We start from the raw sequence: 26,752 nt of genomic DNA on the forward strand, positions 1-26,752 counted from the left end.
AATATATAGTTTCTTGACTTTACCCTCCTCTCCCCCCATTTTAAAATGTAAAATATGCAATTCTTCAGGTTTCTGGCAAAAATCTTCTATCCTCTTTTTTAAAAAAGACTTTATTTTTTAGAAGAGTTTTAGGTTCACAGCAAAATAGAGTGGGAAGTACAGAGTTTCCATGTATACCCTGCTCTCACACATGTACAGCCTCCCCAACTACGGACAGCACTCCTAAACTGGTACATTTGTTATAATCAATGAACCTACACTGATAGGTCATTATCACCCAAAGTCCACAGTTTACATTAGGATTCACTCTTGATGTTGTATATTCTATGGGTTTCGACAAATGTATAATGACATGTAGCCACCACTGTGGTATCTATAGAACAGTTTCACTGCCCAAAAAATCTTCAGTGCTCTGCCTATTCATCCCTCCTTCTCTTCACCACTAATCTTTTTACTGTCTCCATAGTTTTGCCTTTCCCAGAATGCCATATACTTGTAATCATAAAGTATGCAGACTTTTCAGGTTGCCTTTTTTCACTTAGTGATATGCACTGAAGATTTCTCCATGTCTTTTCATGGTCAAGCCACGTTTAAACACGACTTTACTAAGGTATAACTGACATGTAACAAAACACATATTTAAAGTGCATAATTTGATACGTTTCAACATATGTGTACACCCATGAAACCATCATCAAATCAAGATAGCAAACATATCTAGTACCCCCTGAAGATTCCTAGTACTCTACTGTTCTCCCTCTTTCCCGCCCCTTCCCTCTGTACCTGATCTCCAGGCCAGCACTGATCTGCCTTCTGCCATTATAGATTAATAGGCATTTTCTAGAATTTTATAGATGGAACAATGCAGTATGTACTTTTTTTTTTTTTCTTTTTGGTCTGGCTTTTTTCATGCTGTGTAATTATTTAGAGATTTATCCATGTTGTTGTGTGATCTAAAGTTCATTCTTTGTTATTGCTAAGTAGTAATGTTACATAAACACTGCTTTTTAAAGATGAGTGGCATTAGTTTTATAAACATTTCTAATATGTGTAGTACTCTACCCTAGTGTTCATTTATTTCTTCCATTCAGTTAAAATAGTGAAAAGCTCTCCTGTGTCCTCATCCATTTTGTGTTTTAATTTCAAAGAATCATATTTGAATGGAACAAATGACTAGCCTTTTGAAAATTATTTGATTCCTTTATTGATTAAGATGATCAATTTTAAGCATTAATCTTTCATGTTATTAGGTAAGACTTTTGTTTTTCAGCAGTTACACCTGGAAAGCCTTCAACATTTCCAAACATATCGGACCTCTCTCATTACTGTAAATAAAGCCGGGGGATTAAGAGGTACAAAGCCAAATACTGGTGAGATGCAGCAGCAAAAGAAAGCAATATCAAAGACAATACAGTGTCCTCAAAGACTCCAAGATCAGTTTATAATTAGCTATTAATCTGACGGATTTTTACACATTTTTAAGATATATTTAGGTTGAAAATCCATTTTAAAAAATTAGCTTATTTCCTGGTTCTTAAAGTGCAGACTTTAAATTCCAGGAGACTGATATATACATACATATGTTTTGTTTGTTCTGTTTAGAGATGACATGTTGGCCGGGCACAGTGGCTCACGCCTGTAATCCCAGCACTTCGGGAGACTAAGAGGGTCGGATCACAAGGTCAGGAGATTGAGATCATCCTGGCTAACATGGTGAAACCCCATCTCTACTAAAAACACAAAAAATTAGCCAGGCGTGGTGGCGGGCACCCGTAGTCCCAGTTACTCGGGAGGCTGAGGCAGGATAATGGCGTGAACCCAGGAGGCAGAGCTTGCAGTGAGCCGAGATTGGGCCACTGCACTCCAGCCTGGGCAACAGAGTGAGACTCCATCTCAAAAAACAAAAAAAAGAGATGACGTGTTGCTGTGTTGCCCAGGCTGGACTCGAATGGGCTCAAACAATCCTCCCACCTCAGTCTCCCAAGTAACTGGGACTATAGGCACAAGCCACAGCACCTGGCTTCGGAGACTGATAGACTTTTTAATCCATGTTTTACGGGGCAAATTCTATTGCTACAAATACTATATAATTTGATTTAAAAGATCTCCATTTAACATGTGATGGCCCATTTATTTCAAGCCATCTTTACTGAAACAAAAGAATTAGGCTAATCCCTGCATATTACTAACTTATCAGTGTTAAATGAAATTTATAGGAGGTCATTGGTTTAGACTGAGCTCCTCCTGCACTAGGGCCAACAGATCAAATAAAAATGGAGTCACTCATGCTGAAATTCCACGTCACCAAGCCAAAACTAAATTGTTTATCTGACCTTCCAAGCAATCAGGAGAGATGGAGTTAGTAGTCAAATTCCAAACATGCCAGTTGATATGATATGATAAGACTGACATAAGGAAGTCCCATCTGCTTTAACCTTAATTAGACATAGGACCAATTTGCTTTTTCTTTTCTGTTTCTGCTTTCCTCACCCCTTTTCAGTCTATATGGTAGTACTCCTTTATCCACAGATTCATTTTCCAAGGTTTCAGTTATCTGAGGTCAAGCGCGGTCTGAAAATATTAAATGGAAAATTCCAGAAATAATTCAAAATTTCAAATTGCACCCTGTTCTGAGTAGCATGATGAAGTCTCATACCATCCTGCTCTATAGTGTATATAGGATTCAGTACTATCCACCATTTCAGGCTTCCACTGGGGATCTTAGAACATATCCCCCCAAGGCTGGGTGCAGTGGCTCAGGCCTGTAATCCCAGCACTTTGGGAGGCCAAGGTGGACAGATGAGTTGAGGTCAGGAGTTTGAGACCAGCCTGGGCAACGTGGTGAAACCACATCTCCACTAAAATTACAAAAATTAGCCTGGCATGGTGGCAGGCACCTGTAGTCCCAGCTACTTGGGAGGCTAAGGCAGGAGAATCGCTTGACCTGGAAGCCAGAGTTTGCAGTGAGCTGAGATCACACCACCGCACTCCAGCCTGGGCAACACAGCAAGATTCCATCTCAAAACACACACACACACACACACACACACACACACCCCTTCAAGATAAGGTAAGACTACCATAAAACCAACCACTTCTGCTCGGCTCATCAGAACACTTGTTCTATTTTATAGAATGAGGTGTTGCCTGATTCTAGAATGCAAATAAAAGTGAAGTAAGATCTTTAAGCTAAATTTGTTGTAATTTTGTCTTTTGACATTACAAAGTATTAAAAATGAGTCATTTCCATTGTAATTTTGCAAATGGCCAAGTAAAGCCACACCTGATAACATTTTAGGGCTTAAAAATCTTGAACTTGGTCCAGCACAGTGGCTCATGCCTGTAATCCCAGCACAGTGGGCGGCTGAGGAGGGCAGATCACGAAGTCAGGAGATTGAGACCATCCAGGCTAACACAATGAAACCCCACCTCTACTAAAAATACAAAAAATTAGCTGGGCGTGGTGGCACACGCCTGTAGTCTCAGCTACTCTGGAAGCTGAGGCAGGAGAATTGGCTGAACCCGGGAGGTGGAGGTTGCAGTGAGCCAAGATCCCACGTCTGTACTCCAGCCTCGGTGACAGAGCAGGACTCTGTCTCCACAGAAATCTTTAGTAAAAGGTGAAAGATTTATACAATATGAAGAGAAACCAGAGAATGACTCTGTCTCAAAAAAAAAAAATATATTGAACTTAAGCCGGCAACTAAAGATAATTCAGGAAAAGATTAATCAGATGAAGGTGTTCAAGTTAAATACAGCAACAGACCAAAAAGGTACTCTGAAATTCTGGACTATATGGCTTTCTCTACAACTGAAACTAACAAAGACATTATGTGAGTACAATCAAACAAAAATAAAATTACACTTGGGAAAAGAATGACTAAGTTGGTCCAAAAGAACTAAGAAGAAAATAATCATGAAACCAAAGTTGGCTGTTTATGGGTGAAAATTTTAACCCCCGGTATAGTCAAGGTAATGTAAAATGTTTCTTCAAAACAAAGTCACTTGCGTTTACTACTAATAATCTCGGCTCTGACAAAAATTCTTTGCTTGGCCGAACTTACTTAGGCTTTTGAATTTTCTGTGAGGCCCATCTATGCACTTCCTTGCAAAATCCAGTATTAGCAAAGAACCCTGCTAAGTCTGTTTAGCATAACATCCTGGATATCTAATCATCCTAAATATCTGATCAGGTTCCTCATCCTCCACCATTCCCCAGGTAATGTCTGATCACCCTGGCCTGTCTTCAGCAAGAATCCCGTTAGGTCGGCTTAGCCAGAATCCCCCTTATCCCTGTTGTTTCCTTTTAGCAATTTTCCATCCACGGATCCCCACACTGCTCTTTGGCTATAAATTCCCATTTTCCCATGCTGTATTCGGAGTTGAGCCCAGTCTCTCTCCCCTACTGCAGGGCCCCACTCTGCAGAGGTCTCTATATCTACTGAGATGGTCCTGAATAAAGTCTTACTTACCATTCTTAAACAAGTATCACTGAATAATTTTTTTCTTTAAAAACTTGGATGTCTAATTTTATTGTCTTCTAACCAACTCCCAACCTTCTCCCTACTAAACCCACTCCTCTTATAAACCTAATCCAGTACACAAGTACCCCATCTTTCTACTCGCTCGGAACTACATTTTGGAGTCTTTTATCCTCTACCCTCAATTTACCCTGAAATCAATGACCTCTCATCACCTCCACTAATTCCACTCTGGTCCAAGCTACATTATCTCTGGCCTGGATTACGGCAACAGTTCCGGACTGGTATCTCAGCTTCTGCTCCTGCTCAACCCTTACCCTACAACAAAGTCTATTCTCCATCCAGCCACCAGAATGATCATTTTTAAAAGGCAAGCCTGGGGCCGAGTGCAGTAGCTCATGCCTATAATCCCAGAATGTTGACACACCAAGGTGGACGGATCACTTGAACTCAGGAGTTTGAGACCAGCCTGGGCAACATGGCGAAACCCCATCTTTACAAAAAATTAGCCAGGCACAGTGGGTGATATGTGCCTGAAGTCCCAGTTACTTCAGAGGCTGAGGTGAGATCACCTGAGCCTGGGAAGTCAAGGCTGCAGTAGGCTGTGATCATGCCACTGCACTGCAGCCTGGGAAACAAAGTGAGATCCTGTCTCGAAAATAAAATAAAATAAAAGGTAAGTTTAGTTAGATCCCATTTGTCAATTTTGGCATTTGTTGCCATTGCTTTTGGTGTTTTAGACATGAAGTCCTTGCCCATGCCTATTTCCTGAATGGTATTGCCTAGGTTTTCTTCTAGGGTTTTTATGGTTTTAGGTCTAACATTTAAGTCTCTAATCCATCTTGAATTAATTTTTGTATAAGGTGTAAGGTAGGGATCCAGCTTCAGCTTTCTACTTATGACTAGCCAGTTTTCCCAACACCATTTATTAAATAGGGAATCCTTTCCCCATTTCTTGTTTTTGTCAGGTTTGTCGAAGATCAGATGGTTGTAGATGTGTGGTACTATTTCTCAGGGCTCTGTTCTGTTCCATTGGTCTATATCTCTGTTTTGGTCCCAGTACCATGCTGTTTTGGTTACTGTAGCCTTGTAGTATAGTTTGAAGTCAGGTAGCATGATGCCTCCAGCTTTGTTCTTTTGACTTAGGATTGTCTCGGCAATGCGGGCTCTTTTTTGGTTCCATATGAACTTTAAAGTGGTTTTTTCCAATTCTGTGAAGAAAGTCATTGATAGCTTAATGGGGATGGCATTGAATCTATAAACTACCTTGGGCAGTAGCGAAGAGACAATCTACAGAATGGGAGAAAATTTTTGCAATCTACTCATTTGACAAAGGGCTAATATCCAGAACCTATAAAGAACTCAAACAAATTTACAAGAAAAAAACAACCCCATCAAAAAGTGGGCAAAGGACATGAACAGACACTTCTCAAAAGACATTTATGCAGCCAACAGACACATGAAAAAATGCTCATCATCACTAGCCATCAGAGTAATGCATATCAAAACCACAATGGGATTCCATCTCACACCAGTTAGAATGGCGATCATTAAAAAGTCAGGAAATAACAGGTGCTGGAGAGGATGTGGAGAAATAGGAACTTTTACACTGTTGGTGGGACTGTAAACTAGTTCAACCATTGTGGAAGACAGTGTGGCGATTCCTCAAGGATCTAGAACTAGAAATACCATTTGACCCAGCCATCCCATTACTGGGTATATACCCAAAGGATTATAAATCATGCTGCTGTAAAGACACATGCACACATATGTTTATTGTGGCACTATTCACAATAGCAAAGACTTGGAACCAACCCAAATGTCCATCAATGACAGACTGGATTAAGAAAATGTGGCACATGTATACCATGGAATACTATGCAGCCATAAAAAAGGAAGAGTTCATGTCCTTTGTAGGGCCATGGATGCAGCTGGAAACCATCATTCTCAGCAAACTATTGCAAGAACAGAAAACCAAACACCACATGTTCTCACTTATAGGTGGGAACTGAATAATGAGAACACTTGTACACAGGAAGGGGAACATCACACACTGGGGCCTGTTGTGAGGTGGGGTGGGGAGGGATAGCATTAGGAGATATATCTAATGTAAATGACGAGTTAATGGGTGCAGCACACCAACATGGCACATGTATACATATGTAAGAAACCTGCACATTGTGCACATGTACCCTAGAACATAAAGTATAAAAAATAAAATAAAATAAACACATCAAAATAAATAAATAAATAAAAGGTAAGGTTCTTTACTCAAAGGGTGGACTCCCTTTTCACTGAGAGTAGAAACTCAAGTCCTTAAAAGGGCCTTCAAGGCCTTACACAGTCTAATCTCCCACCACACTAACCTCTTTGACTTTATTTCTACTCCTCTTTGCTTTCTCCACCACAGCCAAATCAGCCTCTCTGCTGTCCTCAAACATGCCCAGCACACAGGGCTTCTGCGAGCCCTTCTGCCTTCCTCTCTGCTAGCACATCCTTCCCTCAGAGAGGTGCATGGATTACCTCTCACTTACTTCTGGTCTTGGCTCAAATGTCATCTTCTCTAGGAAGCCTTCCCTGACTGCCTCTAGTTAAAATTCCAACCTCTCCCCGTTCCCTGTCCTCCCTCTTCCCTGCTTTTTCTCTGTAGTACTTAACACCATCTGACACAGCACATATTTTATTTGTTTATTATCTGAGGTCCCCACTAGAATACAAGCTCCATGAAGGAGAGGATATTTATATTTTCTTAGAAAAGTAACACGCAGTAGGTGCTCAATAAATATTTACTAAATACATATATGTAATTATATAGTTTATGAAGTATTTTCATGTAAATTAAATTACAGCAATTCATTTTTCCTTATGCCCTCTCTTCTCCAAATTCTCCAATCTTTGTAGTAACAATATGGATGACAGCAAAGAGCTATCAGAAAAAGAGTTGTTGGCTACTTAACAAAGCTCTTTAAAACAGATACCCCATATTAATCAACTACATCTATAAACTGAAAGTTTAAAGTCAACATCTTTATTAGCACAGGGTAGGCATGGAATTTTAAAGTGATAGCGCAGAAGAGCCAAGAATCATCAGGAAGAAAAGTCTAATTCAGTTTGTCCTATCAATCTGTTAAACAAACAATAGGACAATGCAACCTGCATTTGATCTTCAAGGAAACACTGGCCCAAATTCAACACGAACGCATTCAACACAGAATTCGACTCCCTTAAAATTTTCTATCTGCTTAAAACAAACCCCATTAACTATCAAGGGCTGTCGCTGGGTGTGTATGGTCTACTGAGCGTATCGGGGATGTTTTGTTGTTTTGTTTAACCAGATAAAAAGTAGCGTTAAGGAAATGTTTCTTAAAGCCTCTGTATCCCCTGGACCATTAAGCAACCCCTTCGTTGGGCTTTACACCGGGGTCTTCTTGGGTAATTTCCCAGTTTATTTAACCCATCAGAAGCGAAGGGGCATCTCAGTCAGGCTCCGGTGATGCCGGAGACAGACGGCAGATGTCTCAGGGGATCCCCTGGGAAGAGAAGCTCTCGCCCAGTCAAAGGGTGTCGCGGACAGGAGGAAAGCGCGGACCGAGGCGCACGGTGGAGGTGACAGGTGGGCGAGCACCGCAGTGCAAGAGCGCGGGGAGTGACCGGCTGGGTGGTGGCGCGGAAACCGTCAACTCCCATCGTCAACCTGACAGCCGGGGCCCAGCTGGGCTGAGTAGTGCAGCGGCACAGGATCAAAAAATAAAATAAAGGTAGCAACACAGTGCCGTCAGCCTGCTCGACCTCGCCCCCCGCGCGCTGCGAAATAAAGTTAGTGCCCAGTAGCCGCTGCAATGGCCCGGAGGGGCCCAGCCGAGCTCCCGCCCCCGGCTCGGCGGCTCGGCGGCTCGGCGGCTGTCAAAGGCGGCCCGGCGCCGCGAGGAGAAGTCCCAGAGCCCAGAAGCCAGAGAGGACGCCCTGAGCTGGCGCGTCAGGCCAAGTGCCCTCGCGCCCTCAGCCCGGCGGCCCCGGCCCTCAGCCCAGGCTGACTGCCACCAGCCCCAAACCGCCTCCCCTCCAAGCCACGCAGAGGGGCCGGGACCCGGAACCCTCTGCCGGCAGCGTCGGCGCCCGGCGGCGGCCTTTACCTGTTCTGTGGCAGCTGCGGCCGCCGCGCACTCCCCCTGTCCAGGAGAACCCCGAGCCGACGCCGCTGCTGCCGCCGCCGCGCACACCCCACCCCCGCCCGCTCAGGTAACCCAGGAAACCGAGAACACCACCCCCTCCCTCCCTTCGTCCGGACCCAGACCCGCTCGCCTGCGCGTGCGCTCTTGGCTCGGGCTCGCGCGTGTAAGCCCCGCCTCCTCTGGGAGGACAGCGCCGGCGTCGCAGGCGTGACGCGTGGAACCGCCGAGCCAATAGGGAAGGCAGAGGGGCGGGACGACCCTCAAGGCTGCGACCGCGGCCGGGTCTGGGTTTCTCAGCGGTGGGGGATTATACCCTGTGTCCGCACTACCACCGAGGGCTCTGCGTAGTGGGCAGTGTCAGACCCTGGGGAGAGCGAGCGCCGTTTGAGAAGCACCAAACACAAGCGCAGCGTCCGCCTCTTCCATTCAACACAGACTGTCAACCTGTCGCATTGTGTAGGTCTAGAGGATGAGGATAAAAGAAATAACGGGAAGGAGTCAGGAGAGGGAGAAAGGGTTACCCACAAGGCACCACTAGCCTTCCTCTGGGACCTGGAAAAAGCTATATTTTAATGGTTACCGTCGGCTTCTTTCAAGAAACAAAAAGTGCTTTGCAAAGCCACTGCAGAAGTAATTCAGTGCAGTGGTGTATTTTCCAACCGACTCCTGTTCAAACACGGTTTGTATACAGTGCGCACTGTCAGTGTCATATGCCCTAATAGACCAGTCCCTCCAGAGAGTGGCAGCTGTAGGTTAAACCCAGGATGTTTTGGCTGCACCCCTGGCTCTGCGCCCAGCACGCGACTGGCAGACTGCTGCGGTAGGCGGTTTGGCATTTCAAGGGCCACCCGCCTCACCTTCTAGTCACTGAGACAGCAACGCCAGAGGTACTGGGAAAAAGCCTGAACTGTAATCGTTCGGTAGTTTTCACGTTCTACCAAACAATGCAAACTATTAATAAGCAGATAATCTACAAATTGACAGGAATTGCTGTAGAATCAACAACTCCCGTAATTTTTTGCACAGGAATTATGAAATAGAAATAATTCAAGATATTATGTCCCAAGTCTATATACCAAATGTTACTCTCAATTCCTCAAACTCCCATCTGACCCAATGACAAGCAAAGTGCGTTAAGTTGCCCACTGATGTGGTTTACAGAGTGCTTTTGGAGAAAACTCCCCGGTTTAAAATATATGTTCTCTGAGGTCTGATGTTTAACCATTAGCAGTTCATATCTTTAGGCGAAGATTGCCCACTTCCTCTGGCAGGCAGTCTTTTATTTTTATTTTTTATCTTTTTTTTTTTTTTTTTTTTTTGAGACACATTCTCGCTCTGTCGCCCAGGCTGGAGGGCAGTGGCGGGATCTCGGCTCACTGAACCCTAACAAGTGCAGGAAATAAATACCTCAGGGAACTTATCACTCATTTAACCAGTATATAATGAGCACCTACAATGCGCTAAGTATTGTGCTGGGTGCATATGCCTGAACTGAGACAAAAAGAGGAAGCCAAACTTAACCTGTTTCATAGTTTTACCTAAAGTTGTGTCTACTTTTATTTATACATTAACTTTCACACACTAATCTTAAAAACACCCCCCTTTTTTAATGGACAAAAGAAGTCAAAGAAATATTAAGTAACAAGCTAATTTCTGTTAACCTTGAGTAGAAAATAATAGATTATCATGATTTCATTAAAGCGAAGAAAATGAAACAGACTTTAGATGATAATGGTATACAATTGGCCCTCAAAGTATTAATTGTTTGTAAAAGGCACAAAGTAATGTCATTTGTGACTATTATTTTTTCAGTACCAGTATTTTTTATTTTATTTTATTTTCGAGATGGAGCTTCACTCTTTTTTCCCTGACTGGAGTGCAGTGGCACAGTTTGGGCTCACTGTAACCTCTGCCTCCTGGGTTCAAGTGATTCTCCTTCCTCAGCCTCCCAAGTAGCTGGGATTACAGGAATGTGCTACCACACCTGGCTAATTTTGTATTTTTAGTAGAGGCAGAGTTTCATCATGTTGGTCAGGCTGGTCTCGAACTCCTGACCTCAGGTGATCCACCCACCTCTGCCTCCCAAAGTGCTGGGATTACAGGCATGAGCCACCACGCCTGGCCTTGGTTCTAGTATTTTAACTAAGCTACTGCAGTGTGTATTTTATTCAATAGTATTTTAGAACATCGATACTAAATATACATATCAAATAAAACTTAGTTTAAAAGATTTCCTAGGAACACACACAAAATGTGTAGTGAAGAACATGAAAAAGAAGAAAAAAGTAAAGTAATAAGTATATAGAAGAAAGCTCTACTTACGCATGTATCACATACTGGAAAACTTTTTAAGCCGGAAAGTCTTCAGCTAATTTGACTCCAGAATTATAATCTTAAATGAGATTGTAACATCCCAGCTTAAAACAACTCAGCTGATGTAAATGTGCATAATTTCACATTTAATTATTCTCCAAAATACCTTTAAAAAGTATTGTGACTAAATGGATATATAAATCAAATCATGTCACATCTCTGTATTGGCTCTCCACTTCTCTCAGATAAAAGTCAAAGTCCTTACAGTGGCCTACAGAGCTCTATACCATCTGGATCCTCATAACTTCGTCTCTTTCTACTCTCCCATCACTACCTACATACCTGCTTCTTTACTGTTTACCAGACATGCCAGATACAGTCTTGCTTTAAGAACTTTGCACTGACTGGCACCTCTGCTTGAAATTTGTTTTCTCCACATTGGCTGCAGTTGTAACTCCTTTATCTCCTCCATGTTTTTGCTCAAATTTCACCTCTCAATGAGGTCTACCCTCAATACTGCCCTTAAAGTAGGTAAGAGGGGCCTCTGCCCTGGACCCCACACATGAATGGACCTCATCTCACAAATGTTCCCTAAAATAATTGTATTTAAAAACATTGTCACTTCTTGGGGGAGGGCATGGTGGCGTTGGTGAGAGTTGACACAGTTGTTAAATCAAGTTTAGCCTAAAACTGCCTCCTTGCATGTTTTAAGTTCAGCCTAAAGGTTTTTCTGTACATCCTGAACTATAACAAATGAAGGTGTAAACAGGCCGTAGCCCACAACTGTGTCAATTCCTGAGTTTTGGCCAATCAAATGTAGCCAACTGTTTGAACTGTGTTCTAATAGGGCAAATGCTGAGCTGCAACCAATCCAGTTGTTTCTGTACCTCACTTCCATTTTCTGTACATCACTTTCCTTTTTCTGTCCATAAATCTCCCACCACGTGGCTGCACTGGAGCCTCCCTTGGCTCAAAAGGCTGCCTGATTCACGAATCATTTGTTGCTCGGTTGAACTTTAAATTTAATTCAGTTGAAGTGTTTCTTTTATCACAGTGTAACCTGTAACTCTAAACATCAGCTCTTTCATAGCACCCATCAGCTTCTGACATACTATATAATGTGTCTATTTCTTATGCTTATTTTCATTGTCACCCCCGTTTAGACTATGGGTTCCACAAGGGCAACAATCTTTGTTCTATTTCTGTTCTATCCCAAGGACCAGAACAGTGCCTGGCACTTAGTAGGCACTCAGTAAATATTTGGATAAATAGTTAAATTAAGAAAATTTTGTTGAAAATTCAAATGAATATCCAAACAGTAAGTTGACCATAATTTTGGAGCTGGACAATCTCACTGTCTACTACAATGCATGGGAACAGAAATGGATTTGTGAAGTGGTAGAGGAATACAAGACTGTGATTTCAGCAATAGCAAGAAGGTCGGAATTATACAGATGAATAAAATTATGCATTTGACTAAAGACCTGCATCAATTTAATTTTGAGTGTCACTTTAATTTTGAAGTGCTTTACCTTATTAGGATGCATATACGTCTTTTAAAATGGTGCATCTTGGTAGCCACCTTGAAACTTTATTGAAGAGGTCAATTCGTAATTAATGTCTTCATTAAGTTGTTACCAACATCCACTTCATTTTGCAAAAGTTATCAGATTTGGTTGTATTATGATTCTTTCATGTAATTTTCTCTACTAAATCACTGATAGCATTTGAAATCCCTAAAAGTATTGTCAGAGGCGTCCTAACTAGAGTGACTGCATCTTGAATAAAGGCCAGATAAAGCCAAATCTGCTGTGTTACATTGCCAAGGGCTTGGGCACGGTTGGTCACAAGATGTTTATGGTTGAGGGAATGAGTTAATGATGCTAATAACTAATTAAAGACCCAGAATTTATGGAACTGTCCTAGTACTTTAAGAACAAAAAGTATTCTTAGTTTAAGACGAGGTGTTGCTTTAAAGATTATAATATAATACACTCATTAATTCTTGCTGAATTCAATAGTAACATAGGAAAATAACAATACTAATAGCATGTCACAAGCTGATCACAAGCCTTTGTAATAAAGTACACTATTCTTAACAACCTATATAAGCAAGCACTACCTTTAAGGTAGTGAGTTCCTCCTTTTGCTTTCTGAGGACACCCTACTCTGTAATTGAGTAGTCTCTAATAAACTATCTTAACTTCACTATACTCTGCAGCTCACCCTGAATTCTTTCCTGTGCAAGATCCAAGAACCTGCTCTCGAGGTCTGGGACAAGACTCCTTTTCTGGTGATAGTATCTATACTTTACTCAAAAACTCTCATGTCTTTGGATTAAGAGATTTATACACGTGGGGGAGGAAAAGTTTCCTCGACCCTCCTAGGGTTCCTGGCTGGCTCTGAAATAAAACAAAGACAGATTAACAGGGAAAAAATATATAAATTTATTTAATCAAAGTTTTACATAACATGGGGCCAAGCACAGTGGCTCACGCCTGTAATTCCAGCACTTTGGGAGGCCAAGGTGGGTAAATCACCTGAAGTCAGGAGTTTGTGACCAGCCTGGCCAATGTGGTGAAACCCAGTCTCTACTAAAAATGCAAAAATTAGCCAGGCGTAGTTGCACGTGTGTGTAGTCTCAGCTGCTCGGGAGGCTGAAGCAGGAAAATCACTTAAACTGGGAGGCAGAGATTGCAGTGAGCCAGGATCACACCACTGCACCCCAGCCTGAGCGACGGAGTGAGATTCTGTCTCAAAAAAAAAAAAAAAAAAAAGTTTTGTGTAACATGAAAGACTTTAGAAATGAAGACCAGAAGACCCAAGGATAACTGCCCGTTTTTCTGCTTAGAATCAATGAAGAATTGACAGCACTATAGAAATGTGATTGGACAAAGGAGTTTGATCTCATGGTAACAGACTGAGGGGGAATCCAGCAATGCCTGTCTGTTCCGATTCTTCTTGGCATCTCTATGCACCATTCCTTCTTCCCAGATACAGGGCAGGATGCCTCTGGAATGAAGGTCTTATGACCTAGAATCATCCAACAGGGGAGGTCAGAGAATTTTTTTATGGCCAGCTTTTGTACAGAAAGTTGGGGAGAAAGAGTGGCTCACACCTGTAATCCCGGCTCTTTGGGAGGCGGGCAGATCACTTGAGTTCAGGAGTTCAAGAGCAGCCTGGCCAACACAGTGAAACCCTATCTCTACTAAAAATATAAAAAATTAGCCAGGTGTGGTGGTGCACGCCTGTAGTCCCGGCTTAGGAGGCTGAAGCAGGAGAATCCCTTGAACCTGGGAAGCGGAGGTTACGGTGAGCCGAGATCCCACCACTGCACTCCAGCCTGGGTGACAGAGCGAGACTCCATCTCAAAAAACAAAAAGAAAGTTGGGAAGAAAAAGAATAATATGCCGGGCGCAGTGGCTCAAGCCTGTAATCCCAGCACTTTGGGAGGCCGAGACGGGTGGATCACGAGGTCAGGAGATCGGGACCATCCTGGCTAACACGGTGAAACCCCGTCTCTACTAAAAAATACAAAAAACTAGCCGGGCGAGGTGGCAGGCGCCTGTAGTCCCAGCTACTCGGGAGGCTGAGGCAGGAGAATGGCGTGAACCCGGGAGGCAGAGCTTGCAGTGAGCTGAGATCCGGCCACTGCACTCCAGCCTGGGCGACACAGCGAGACTCCATCTCAAAAAAAAAAAAAAAAAAAAGAAAAAGAATAATATTTTCAGGTTTATGGCTTGCTTTGTGGTGGAGGAGTTCTACTTTCTATGGCTTGCCTTAGAGTTTCCACGGCCTATCTTGAAGGAGAAAGAGAAGCAGGAGAAAGGAGGGGGAGAGAAGGTGAAACAGATCTTGCTTCTGAGGCTCTCTTGGTTTCCTGCAGTTCGTTCAAAGTATTCAGCATGCCAAGGCACCAAACTTTGGGGTATTGCGTTGAGTCCTGACATAAACATCAAAAATTATTTCCTTGAGGTGACCGTTCCAACCAACCAAAAGTGTTAACACAACTGAAACTTCCCCTCTCCTGTGGAAACCTCAGGCCGAATGTGTCTTAGTGTTCTACTTTCATATGTAGAAAGACTGTACTTGTGGGCAACAGTGTCGTTAATTCTCATACAAGTTTTTTTTTCCCGTTTAAAAATTCTGACCTGTTTTTCTGCTTACAACAGAAAATATATGCTATAGTCATAAACTCAAACACTAGAGAAATATACAATAGACAATGTAGGAAATGGAAGTTTTCCATGATCTCACCCTGGAGACAATCATTGGGAATTGACGGACATGCCCACAGGTGTTTTAGTAGACACACACACAAATACACAGAGTTGCGGTTATTATTGTGCTATTATTACTATCACCACCACTATCATTGAAAAAAGAGGAATTTGGGTCCATTATTGAGCATAATTCTTAGCCAAGTGGTTTACTTGGCATTACTAACTTTAACAGCCAATATTTATCTATCTTAATTCCCAATATATTCCTGCAGTCTACACATTTCTGAGTAACTTTCACCTGAAACCACACTAGCTGTTTATTTTGGAAGAGCAAACTCAATCTGTCCTACACAATAGACAGGCTAAGAAGTGCAAGGAAATTAAGAAACATTATCATTTGAAATACAGGTTTCCTATTCATTCCTGTTTATAAAGCCAAGAGCCCAGGTTATCTGAGCAGATTAAAAATTACAAGGACTCGCTAAAACTCTTGGTTACTCATTCAGAAGGAAATGGAAAAACACAGATAGTATAAGTTCTCAGCAGATGCATAGAACAGAGTATCACTTGACCACTTCAAAACAGCAGTTGAAAAGGGTGAGTCAGAGTCAAGGTAAGGAACAGGTAAAGATATATATGTGTGTTTCACTGCCTTCTCGAAAAATGGTACTACATAAAAAGATTCTGAGTATGTACACTTCACCATTCTATAAACACTACAATTTTGCACCATTTCAAAAAATGTCTCCAACTCTACCTAGTCCTACATGCAGAATCCACTACAGTAGTAAGATTGCAAGATTGATCTGTTATTTCAGACCTTCATTTAGTTATTGGGTATTTTCTGTATACTTGCAATGTTCAAGGCTTTGGAATGAAAGACATTCTGGGTCTGCTTGGACTCCAGACGAGTAAACAAGCAATTATAGAAGAGGGAGATAAAGGTTATGGCAACATTGTAGGTAGGATTCTCTGGAGCAACACCGAGGAACATCCAACCTCCATCCCGGGATCATAAAAAGCTTCTTGGAAAGGCAACCTCTAAACTTGAGATGCAAACACTCAGCGGGCTTTGAGCAAACCAGTTTTTCCTAATGTTTTAAGCACCTCCAGTCTAGGATAAATTTTTTAAAATAAGAGTAATGCAGTGGGTTTTTCATAAAGCTAATTTTATCCAAAGGACTGTCCTTTATTCTGAAACTAAGCCCTTCCTACTTTTGGAGAATTTAAATAATCTTCCTTTTATGATACAGAAATAACAGTTTGGATATCTCAAATAGCCTTTCTGGACCAATCAGTTGACAATTAAGAGTTGGACATTTGATTGGTCCCTGAAAGGGTTTGTTGTTTTGTTGGTGGTGTTGATATGGTTGTTATTTGTATGTGCGTGTGTATGCATAGACGTGTGTGCATAAAATCTATGTGTCCAGAAACAACTGACAGCCGAGCTAGGATGGACAGCAAGGGTGTTCCAAACCCAGGCTCCTCCTCCAACCAGCAGCATCAGCCTTACCTGGGAGCTTGAGAGAAACACAGAATCTCAGGCCATGCCCCAGACTTACTGAGTCAGGCTTGGCATTTTAACATGATCCCTGGGTGATTTACATGCACGTTAAAGTGCATTTTGTTCGCTCTATTCCTAAAATAGAGGGAACAGCAGGGGAAAGCCTGGTGGGAAAGATCACGGTGGTTTGAAGATCTTTTCCAAAGTGAAAGAGTCAAGGCCACGATTCAGGGAGGCTGAGAGTGATGCTGGCAAGGCAGGCAGGAGGGTGGAGGAAGATGATTTGTGTTTTCCCCCTGCTCCCACTGTAGCTGCATAGATCACTGTTCCCTATTTCCTACAGTCATTTTTAACTAAGGCATGTTCTATGTCGCTTACAATGTCCAATCACTTATTGAAAAACCTCAAAGCACATGTTAAATATCCTGGGACAAATATCTTGGGCCTATTGTGTGGCAATTAGTGGGATGCTGATTAAGCATTTCATAACTATAATAACAAGTTATTCTGATTCTCCAGAGTGGCTGGTGGAGAGTCTGTTTTAATAAGGACCAGACACCAAAGGATAAAAATTTACCCTAAGCCATGGGGCAGCCACGTCATGCTGATGGAAGGAGTCCTGCCCCACACAATTGCTTGGTTGTCTAAATTAGTTTTCATCCTATACCTGCATAAGAACTGTGCTGCAGCCTGGGCAACATGGCGAGACTCTATCTCTACAAAAGTAAAAAATTAGCCAGGCATGGTGGCACACGCCTGTGGTCCCAGCTACATGGGAGGCTGAGGCAGGAGGATGGCTTGAGCACAGGAGTTTGAGGCTTGTAGTGAGGTATGATATTCAAATCTGGGCGACAGAGTAAGACTTTGTTTCAAACAAACAAACAAAAACAAACAAACTGCATTGAATGTACTAAAGGCATGATCTTTCCCTATTTATGAGTTAGGATTTAAATTAAAATATGCTTTTTCTAGGCCGGGCATGGTGGCTCATGCTTGTAATCCCAGTACTTTGGGAGGCTGAGGCAGGTGGTTCACTAGAGTCCAGTAGTTTGAGACCAGCCTGGCCAACATGGTGAAATCCCAACTCTACTAAAAATACAAACATTAGCCAGGCATGGTGGCAGCATTTTCTTTTTTATCTGCTAAAAGGCAAAGAACATCCCACATGGCCAAAAAACCAAAACACAATCCAATATAGTTTTCCCTCCCTCTCTTGCTTCCCACAGTATTACTATTGTTATTTTCTTTAAAAAAAAACAAAACAAAACAAAACAAAAACAGTTTGTCTTCTCAAATACACTTTGAGTTTATTAAGTTGTGGGAACTGCATTTTGACTTTTTGTGTTCCCAAGTGCCCAAGATAGCAGTTGCTCAATTAATTTTTTAGATAAACGAGGAAGCTGATGACACAGAAGAATACAAATAGTTGAATGAATTCTCTATGATCTGTAGCCACATGGCCAACAGTTGCTAGAGCTGATTCTCATATTTGGGGAGATTTTATTTAAATTCTGATTTTTTGTTCCTGGCAGATCGGAGTATTTGACTTCTGTGTGCACTATGATGTAACATCCTGTTTGTTAAGAAAGTGCTGTTTTCTGCAAAGAGAAACTAAACTAGTAAAAATGACACAATCATTTGCCCAGCTCACTACATAAGCTAATTTGAGAGGCACAGGCCTGTCATATTTGGAATCGAAACTGAATATTAGTGTGGCATGGTCCACTTTAAGCCTAACCTATGTTTACCACTAGAATTTAGATGGTCCGAGTTATAGGGGTCCTGGTGGGGCAACCCCAGGCATTGGTTCAGATGAGTGACTGAAGAACTCTCATTCAGACCTTCCCAGGTACAAAAGCTTATCTGATAATAAAAGTTGGGTTGCAGAATGGAGCAGGTGATTGTAAGCACGACAGAGGGTCTGGCATCCAGATTTGCTCCTTACCTGTTTCCTAGATATTTCTATGTCCAGTCCTGGACAAAAGCATCTGAGATTTAAAACAGAAAGGCTTATTTTCCCTAAAATGTCTGTGGGATCCCTGGTCGAAGTCAGCACTGATATGCTATCCATATAACAGGGTGGTTACACCAGAGAAAAGAGAACGGCCCTGTCCTGCTATCCAGAGGGGCCAGCACCACACACCAGCCATGAGAGAGAGAGGTCACTCAGTCTATCAGGTGTTTGCTGGAGCCTCTGATGGAAGAAAAATCCTTCTCCCTCCCCAGATTGTGCTGACATCAGAGGAGGAAATATGGGAATCATGGGAACACAGAATTCAGTTTGTAAACAGTTCACTTATGGTCAACTTTTTGTTGTTGTTGTTGCTGTTGTTGTTGTTTTTGGAAATGGGGTTTCACTCTTCTTGCCCAGGCTGGAGTACAATGGCACAATCTCCACTCACCGTAAACTCCGCCTCCCAGGTTCAAGCAATTCCCCTGCCTCAGCCTCCTGAGTAGCTGGGATTACAGGCATGCACCACCACATCCGGCTGATTTTGTATTTTTAGTTAGACATGGGGATTCTCCATGTTGATCAGGCTGATCTCAAACTCCCAACTTCGGGTAATCCGCCCACCTTGGCCTCACAAAGTGCTGGGATTACAGGCGTGAGCCACCGCGCCTGGCTGGTCAACTTTTTTTTTTTTTTAATGTTTCTATTCCGTGAGTACAGTTCTGAGACAATTGTATCGCTTAGCAGTGTAGATGTAGCCCAGGTGGGCCATCTTATGGAAAATAAAATGTGTGATCTATTCTGAAGTATCTGACAACGTCTGCCACAAAAAAATAATAATAATAAATCTAAAACCCACATTGATATTGGAGCAAATGCAGACATTAGGTTGGAAAACCAATCACTGAAATATAATATCAAGAAGACAGGGCAACAGGGTGTTACTAGATTCTAGAAATCTGAGGAAGACCGTTGACTCAGATAAGATATATCAAATCACCTTTGTGAATTGGGAAGGGCCTCAAATATGCAAGGCATTTAAACATGTCTGGGCCCACTTAATAGTGTAATCTTCTGGATCTTTATAGTTTTAAAAATCATCCTGTCACTTCGCACATGTTGGCAAGGTAGGATAGCGTAATCAGCAAAGCTCCAAGGCCACATCCCCAGGGGCGGGTGAACTCCGCCTTCAGCTGCACAGGGGACTCCAGGCCAGGAGGTAGTCTTGGCAAATTGCATTCCCACTCTGAGCAATGAGGGACTGGCTTGTGGCAGAGCAACTCTAGCTCTGCAAGTGGACTCTGTGGCGGGTGTGCAAGCTGCCATTGAACTCAGCTTCTCCTGAATTCTGTGTGATTTCAAGAAGATACTCTCCCTTCTATCCCACTCTCCCTGATTCCACCTCCTTGGACACATGTTCCCTAATAGTCAGATACTAGCAACCTGAAGTAAAAATAATGATGGCTGCCCTGCTTCTGCCACTGTGGCTCCTACTGCCCAAGTTCCTCCTCCAGACACAGAAGCACCAGCCAAGATTTTGAGGTCACCAAATCACAGTAATAGCTGACCAGGAAATGTATTGTAAAACACCGTCACAGGACCTCTCACCCAGCAGGATAACCTCTCCTGATTTGTTTCCTGCCAAACCCATAGTACCATTTTTGGAACTCAGCTGCTGACTGATAATTAGGTCTAATAGGAGAGCAAGGGTTTCCTGATGGGATACAGACAACACCATATTTACTGGCAGCTGTGCCTTTGCTAATTGTTGGAAACTTGGCTTTTAACCCGTGCTTGCCGCCCACCATGCTGGGCTTAGGCAATCCAATGAACACAGTTCTTCACACATTAATATTTTAAAAATTTTTTTTTATAGATTTAGAGGTGCAAGTGCAATTGTATTACATGGATATAGTGAGTAGTGGTGAGGTCAGGGCTGTTAGTGTACCCATCACCTGAGTAGTGAACATTGTACCCAATAGGCAACACATTTTTTTAAGAGACAGGGTCTTGTTCTATAGCCCTGTCTGGAGTTTTGGGTGCAATCATAGCTCACTGTAACTTCAAACCCCTGGGCTCAAGCAGTCCTCCCATCTCAGCCTCCCAAAGCACTGGGATTACAGGTGTAAACCACCACTATCAGCCATTCTTCACACATTGAAGACAACTATGAGGTGAGTATCCCTACCCACTTGTGGCTGACTTTTAATACGCGGAAATGATATTAGAGCATTTATCACTGGGGAGAATACATTTGCAGGTATGGGGGTGAATTCTGACCAAGGCGGGCATATAATAGATATCTGAAGGCAAGACAAATCTTTGGCCACTGGGGACTGGTTTTGCAAAAGGGGGGAGCATATGGCAGGAATGGTTGCCTGCCAACAATATTCACCTCAAGAACTGCTGAGTAGCATCCCAGGTGCTACCTGTGTTAACTGGTTCCCTAACCAGACACCTGACAACGTGTGTGGAGGACACTGTTTGAAGGGAAAGAGAACAGGGAAAAATATTTTCCTCCAGATACATAGTCTGTTCCTTTAACCCATTCATTATACTCATCTTTTCCCCTCTAATCAGAAATGCCACTTTTATTACATACTGACTGCCTTTCAGTTTTCCAGGCTGTTTCTGAGCATTCTAAAACAGAGAAATATGGAGCCATAAACTGAAAGCCCTGAGAATGGATCTAGCTTTTTTTCTTTCTTTTTTTTTTTTCTTTTGAGACAGACTCTCACTCTGTCACCCAGGCTGGAGTGCAGTGGCACGATTTCGGCTCACTGCCATCTCTGCCTCCTGGGTTCAAGTCATTCTCCTGCCTCAGCCTCCCAAGTAGCTGGGATTACGGGCACGCGCCACCACGCCCGGCTAATTTCTGTATTTTTAGTAGAGACGGGGTTTCACTATGTTAGCCAGGGTGATCTCGAACTCCTGACCTCAGGAGATCTGCCCACCTCGGCCTCCCAAAGTGCTGGGATTACAGGTGTGAGCCACCATGCCCAGACTGAGAATGGATCTAAGTTTCTCAGAAGAGCAAACTCTTGTCTCGTTTTTTCTTCGAGTTATCAGCAATTACGTGCACAGCACTATACCTTTTATGTCTTGTATTTATAAGTCATTAGTTAGGCCGTCTGAATTCTCTAATTGTCTCAAACATGTTTTGTTTTGTTTTTTTTTGTATTGACCACTTCCTCAATTTCAGAGAAGAAGGAAGACTATATCTCACTCAATATTAGTTTAGCAATATATGTGAAAAAAACTCAGTAGACTTGCCTTATACTGCCTTCCCTTGTGGCGAATCAATAGCATAGACATTCTGAAAACATGGACGGTAAGAATGGAGGTGGTAAGATGTACAAGTAAGTTGATTAGTCAGTTATTCTAAGTCAAGGATCCCGTGTTGATTTATTACTCGGTAAAAGTGTCATCATTTGACACCATCATAACAGTGACTATACACACATCTTTGCCACACCTGATATGTACAGCAAACCAGAAAGAATCATGGGAAGTGGGTTAGGGTATTTATTCTAATGCTATAACCGATACTGCCTAGATGGAATGTACACATACCATGTAGGACTTTCTGTCTGTTTTTACCAAGAGTATTTTTTCTATTCTTGCCTCAGGGCTTTCCTTCTCTGTGCCTATTCCTTTTTCATGGAAAACTGTCTCCTCAATTGCGATGTTTTAAAATCCCACCAGCACTTATCTTATCACCCTAAATGTCCCCACGATTCTACTTCATCTTCAAAGATTTTTCTTACGCAAATGGGAAGATCAAGTATTGCTGCATTTTGTCCCTTAAAGAATTCCATTTAGCGGCCGGGCACGGTGGCTCACACCTGTAATCCCCGCACTTTGGGAGGCTGAGGCGGGTGGATCACCAGACGTCAGGAGTTCAAGAACAGCCTTACCAACATGGTGAAACCCCATCTCCACTAAAAATACAAAAATTAGCTGGGCGTGATGTCAGGCGCCTGTAATTCCAGCTGCTTGGGAGGCTGAGGCAGGAGAATCGCTTAAACCCGGGAGGTGGAGATTGCAGTGAGCTGAGATTGTACCACTGCACTCCAGCCTGGGTGACAGAGCCTGTCTCAAAAAAAAAAAAAAGAATTCAATTTAGCTTCCTTTGAGAGAGGACCATGAGTCCAATTTACTGCCATTTGAGTCTGCAATAAAAGGAAAGGATCCCTAGCATTACATGGGATGCTGGTCATTGTGATAATTCAGATGATCTCACTTTTTTGAGGCTACCAGAATGCTTTCACTTGGGTTGCCTTATCATCATGAATGTAAAGGGGTGCTTGTTATTTTACTGAGGGTAAAATCAGCCTAGAAAATTAAGTGACTTGCTAAACATGATGTGCAGGGCAGGGCTGGAACTGGGGTTCCTAACTCCAAATTCCCAAGCAGGTCATAACAAAGTGATAACTACAAAACTTACCCACTGGTATTCTTAAAAGGATTTTCTCCTTAGAAGTATTTTGCCAGAGTTTAATTTTAGATTGCAAGTGTTATTCACACTGTCACGTTTCAACAGGTTTGCAAGTTCTTCTGTGTGGAAAACATACTTTTACCACAGGGAAGAGTCAGATGTTCTTTGCAGAGTCTTTGTTGTGCTTTAATTATCTAAAATTACTGCTTGGGAATTTGTATATAGCTATATTACCACATTGAAGACGCATATTTAACATGCACAATCAGCTTTGAGGAAAAATAATAGGGGTTTGAATTACCATACCATCCAACAATTACACTTCTGGTACATATCAAAGAGTGAAAGCAGGATCCCAAAGAGCTATTGGTACACCCATGTTCATAGCAGCATTATTCACAAAAGCCAAAGGGGAAGCAATGCAAGTGTCTATTGATAGATGAATAAAGAAAATGTGATACGTGTTATATATATATATACACACACATATATATATCACTGTGTGTGTGTATATATATATTTACATATACATACATATATACATATATGCAATGGAATATTATTCAACGTTAAAAAGAAAAGAAATTCTGACACGTGCTGCAACATGGATGAATCTTGAAGGCATGATGCTAAGTGAAAAAAACCTATCACAAAAGGACAAACCCTACATATAACGTATATAGAGTAGTCAAATTCACATAGACAGAAAATAGAATGGTGGTTGCCAGAAGCTGGAGGATAGAAGGAAATGAGGAGTTAGTGTTTAGTGGGTATAAAATTTCAGCTGGGGAAGTTTAAAATGTCCTGGAAATGGATAGTAGTGGTGGTTACACAAGAATGTGAATGTACTTAATGTCACTAAACTGTACATTTAAAAATTGTTAAAATGATACATTTTATGTTATGTATATTTAAACACACACACTCTCACACACACACACTGTCTCTCTTTCACTCACACACATGCACACACACACACACACACACGAATAGGAGGCAGAATACTTAATCCAGACCTGGAGGAAGGAGGATGGGGAAGGCTTCACAAAGGAGGTGGCTTTGTCTTGAAAAAAGAGGAGGAGTTTGTCAGGCAGGACAAGAGAAAGATATTCCAGGCTGAGGGAATAGCATAGGAAGTAAGGAGGCAATTCCAAGGTCATGTTAGGAGAACAGCAGGTAATCCAGGTGATGACAGTCCTGGACTCTTGCTGGAGATAAAGCTGTGATGGCAGAGGGAGCCGATCTTGAAAGCTCCTGCGTGCCATGCAGAAGCTTTGGACTTCATTGCATAGGTACTGGGAAGCTCCTGGAGTCCATTAAGCTGGAGATATGACCAAGCTTGCATTTCAGAAAGAGAATGTGGGCAGTTGCATGAAGAGAGGATTGGAGGTGAAAGGGACTAGAGGCAGAAACAATGGTGAGGAGACTCTTGCAATAGCCCAAGAGAAAGATGATAAGGGCCCCAGCTGAGGGTATGTGGAAACTGAGAGAGGCGTTAAGAGGGTGTAGGAACCTACGAGAGGTGGTAAGCGAAACCTAAGGGTGTGAGATAGCCTTAGCATAAATCAGAAATATAACAGAGGCTGAAGTGTTCGGGAGGGCTAGCAGTGAGAAGTGAGAAGGAGAGAAAGAGTAAGTCCATGTTGGATATGTTCAGTTTAATGTGCCTTGTCTAAAAACATCCCACATGAGTCCATCTGCACACGTGTACTGAGTGAGTCCTTATAACTACGCCATGACCCAGACAAATAATCTCAATTTTACTGGCACCCGAGAATCAGATTGGAATCTCTCCAATGAATGTCTTTGGCTCACCCCACTCCAGAAAAGTATCCATATTCTCCCTCCTCGAATACTCTCCCCTACGGTTTCTCTGCAGTCCTGGCCACTCTCTGAGCAAGTATTCTGCAGGGGCCAGCTCCTGGAGGCAACAGGACTGCCAGGAATTCATCCACCAGTCACCTTTTTCTGTGGTACTTAAAGCTCTCAGTCTGCACCCAGCCTGCCCTCCTAAGCCGCCCATGCTCTCGGCTGGCACTGAAAAGTCTCAGAAACACTTTAACCTACCTGAACAGTGATTACCTTCTTTAGATGAGCAAGGAACTCTTTGTTGCAGGCTAATTAGCAACCATCTTCCCAGGTAGCTGCAATGAAACTGGTCTCTTCCATGCCATTAGGCAAGCCGGGTCTCTTGTTTGCAGTTAGATCCTGGCTTCTGCTCAGCTGACTTAGGGTAGGATTATTCTCCTGGCATTGAGGAACATGCACGGTTGAGTCAAACAGCCCAAAACCCCATTAGATGGCAAGGGAAATTTCTGCTGTACTCTGATGTCACCCAGGGAAGACACAGGAACAGATGGTGAAGGCAAAAGCTTCATGCACCACAGAAACCTCAGAATACAACTTTTCCATGTAAGAATGAATAAACTGCTGAAAGAGGCCAAAACCCCAAACCCTCTGCTGTGAAGACTGCTCTTCTCAAAGTCAAAAGGTCATTGGGATGGCTTCTTAGAAGCCCTTGCGTTGCTTTTTCATTTGGTAACGGGGCTAGGAAATCTCTGTGTCACCAGCAAGGCGAGTGGCCCTCTCTCCCTCTGGCTCTTTGGCAGGTGGCCACGCTTGTATCACATGGGGAATTTGGCAAATCAAGTCCGATTCTTTTGCAGTGTAGCTGCAGCAAGGATTTCCAGTTAGTGATTTTGTGGTGGCTCCTATGAGTCATAATTCCCTGATTCTTCTGCAGAGGGGGCGGACCTAAGTTTGTCCTTGTGAGGACCATCATTACTCTTGGTTTGAGAACGCTGCAGTCCTTGGAGGACATAGAACTGAACCCCAAAATCTGAGTTCTTTTTTCAGAGACGAGGTTTCGCTCTGTCATCCAGGCCAGAGTGCAGTGGCACAATCATGGCTCACTGCAGCCTAGATCTCCTGGGCTCAAGAGATCCTCCTGCATCAGCCTCCCAAGTAGTTGGGACTACAGGCATGAGCCAACATGCCCAGCTAATTTTTTAACGTTGCCCAGGCTGGTCTTGAACTCCTGGCCTCAGGCATCCTCTTGCCTCAGTCTCCCAAAGCCATGGTTTACAGACATGAATCACTGTACCTGGCCCAGAATATGAGTTTGAAGCTTAGATATTGCCACTAGCCTTCTGGTGGCAAACTTTCACCAAACTCCTAGTGTCTTTTTTTTGCCCGTGCTTTGTGCTAAAATATACCTTTCTTTTTTTTTTTTTTCTCCTGCTGTTGTTACCTTTAAAATATTTTAATTAAAAACTACTGTCATATTTTTATTATTTTATTTTATTTTATTTTATTTTATTTTATTTTTGAGAAGGAGTCTCGCTCTGTCACCCAGACTGGAATGCAGTGGTGCGATCTCGGCTCACTGCAAGCTCCACCTCCCAAGTCCACACCATTCTCCTGCCTCAGCCTCCCGAGTGGACTACAGGCGCCTGCCACCACGCCCAGCTAAATTTTTTGTATTTTTAGTAGAGACGTTGTTTCACTGTGTTAGCCAGGATGGTCTGACCTTGCAATCCACCCACCTCGGCCTCCCGAAGTGCTGGGATTACAGGCATGAGCCAAGATGCCCGGCCTACTGTCATCTTTTTAATACCATGCCTGTTATGGGTTTCTGAATTAATATTTTTATTTAGAAACTTTTGTACAT

At 42.7% G+C, this 26,752-nt stretch overlaps 1 protein-coding gene and 1 pseudogene across 1 annotated transcript in view; both read right to left on the bottom strand.

Moving 5' to 3' along the window:
- The window catches only part of LYST (lysosomal trafficking regulator), a 216,845-nt gene extending 191,172 nt beyond the window's left edge, over nucleotides 1-25,673 (bottom strand). The window contains exon 1 of the mRNA XM_025402839.1: nucleotides 25,150-25,673. The gene's annotated coding sequence lies outside the window, so the exon portion shown is untranslated. The remainder of the gene's footprint in view (nucleotides 1-25,149) is intronic.
- LOC112615136 lies at nucleotides 3,596-3,645 on the bottom strand (annotated as a pseudogene).
- Nucleotides 25,674-26,752: the final 1,079 nt, after the last annotated feature.

The sequence above is a fragment of the Theropithecus gelada genome, chromosome 1 (assembly GCF_003255815.1).
Source record: "Theropithecus gelada isolate Dixy chromosome 1, Tgel_1.0, whole genome shotgun sequence".
In the NCBI taxonomy this organism is placed as follows: domain Eukaryota; kingdom Metazoa; phylum Chordata; class Mammalia; order Primates; family Cercopithecidae; genus Theropithecus; species Theropithecus gelada.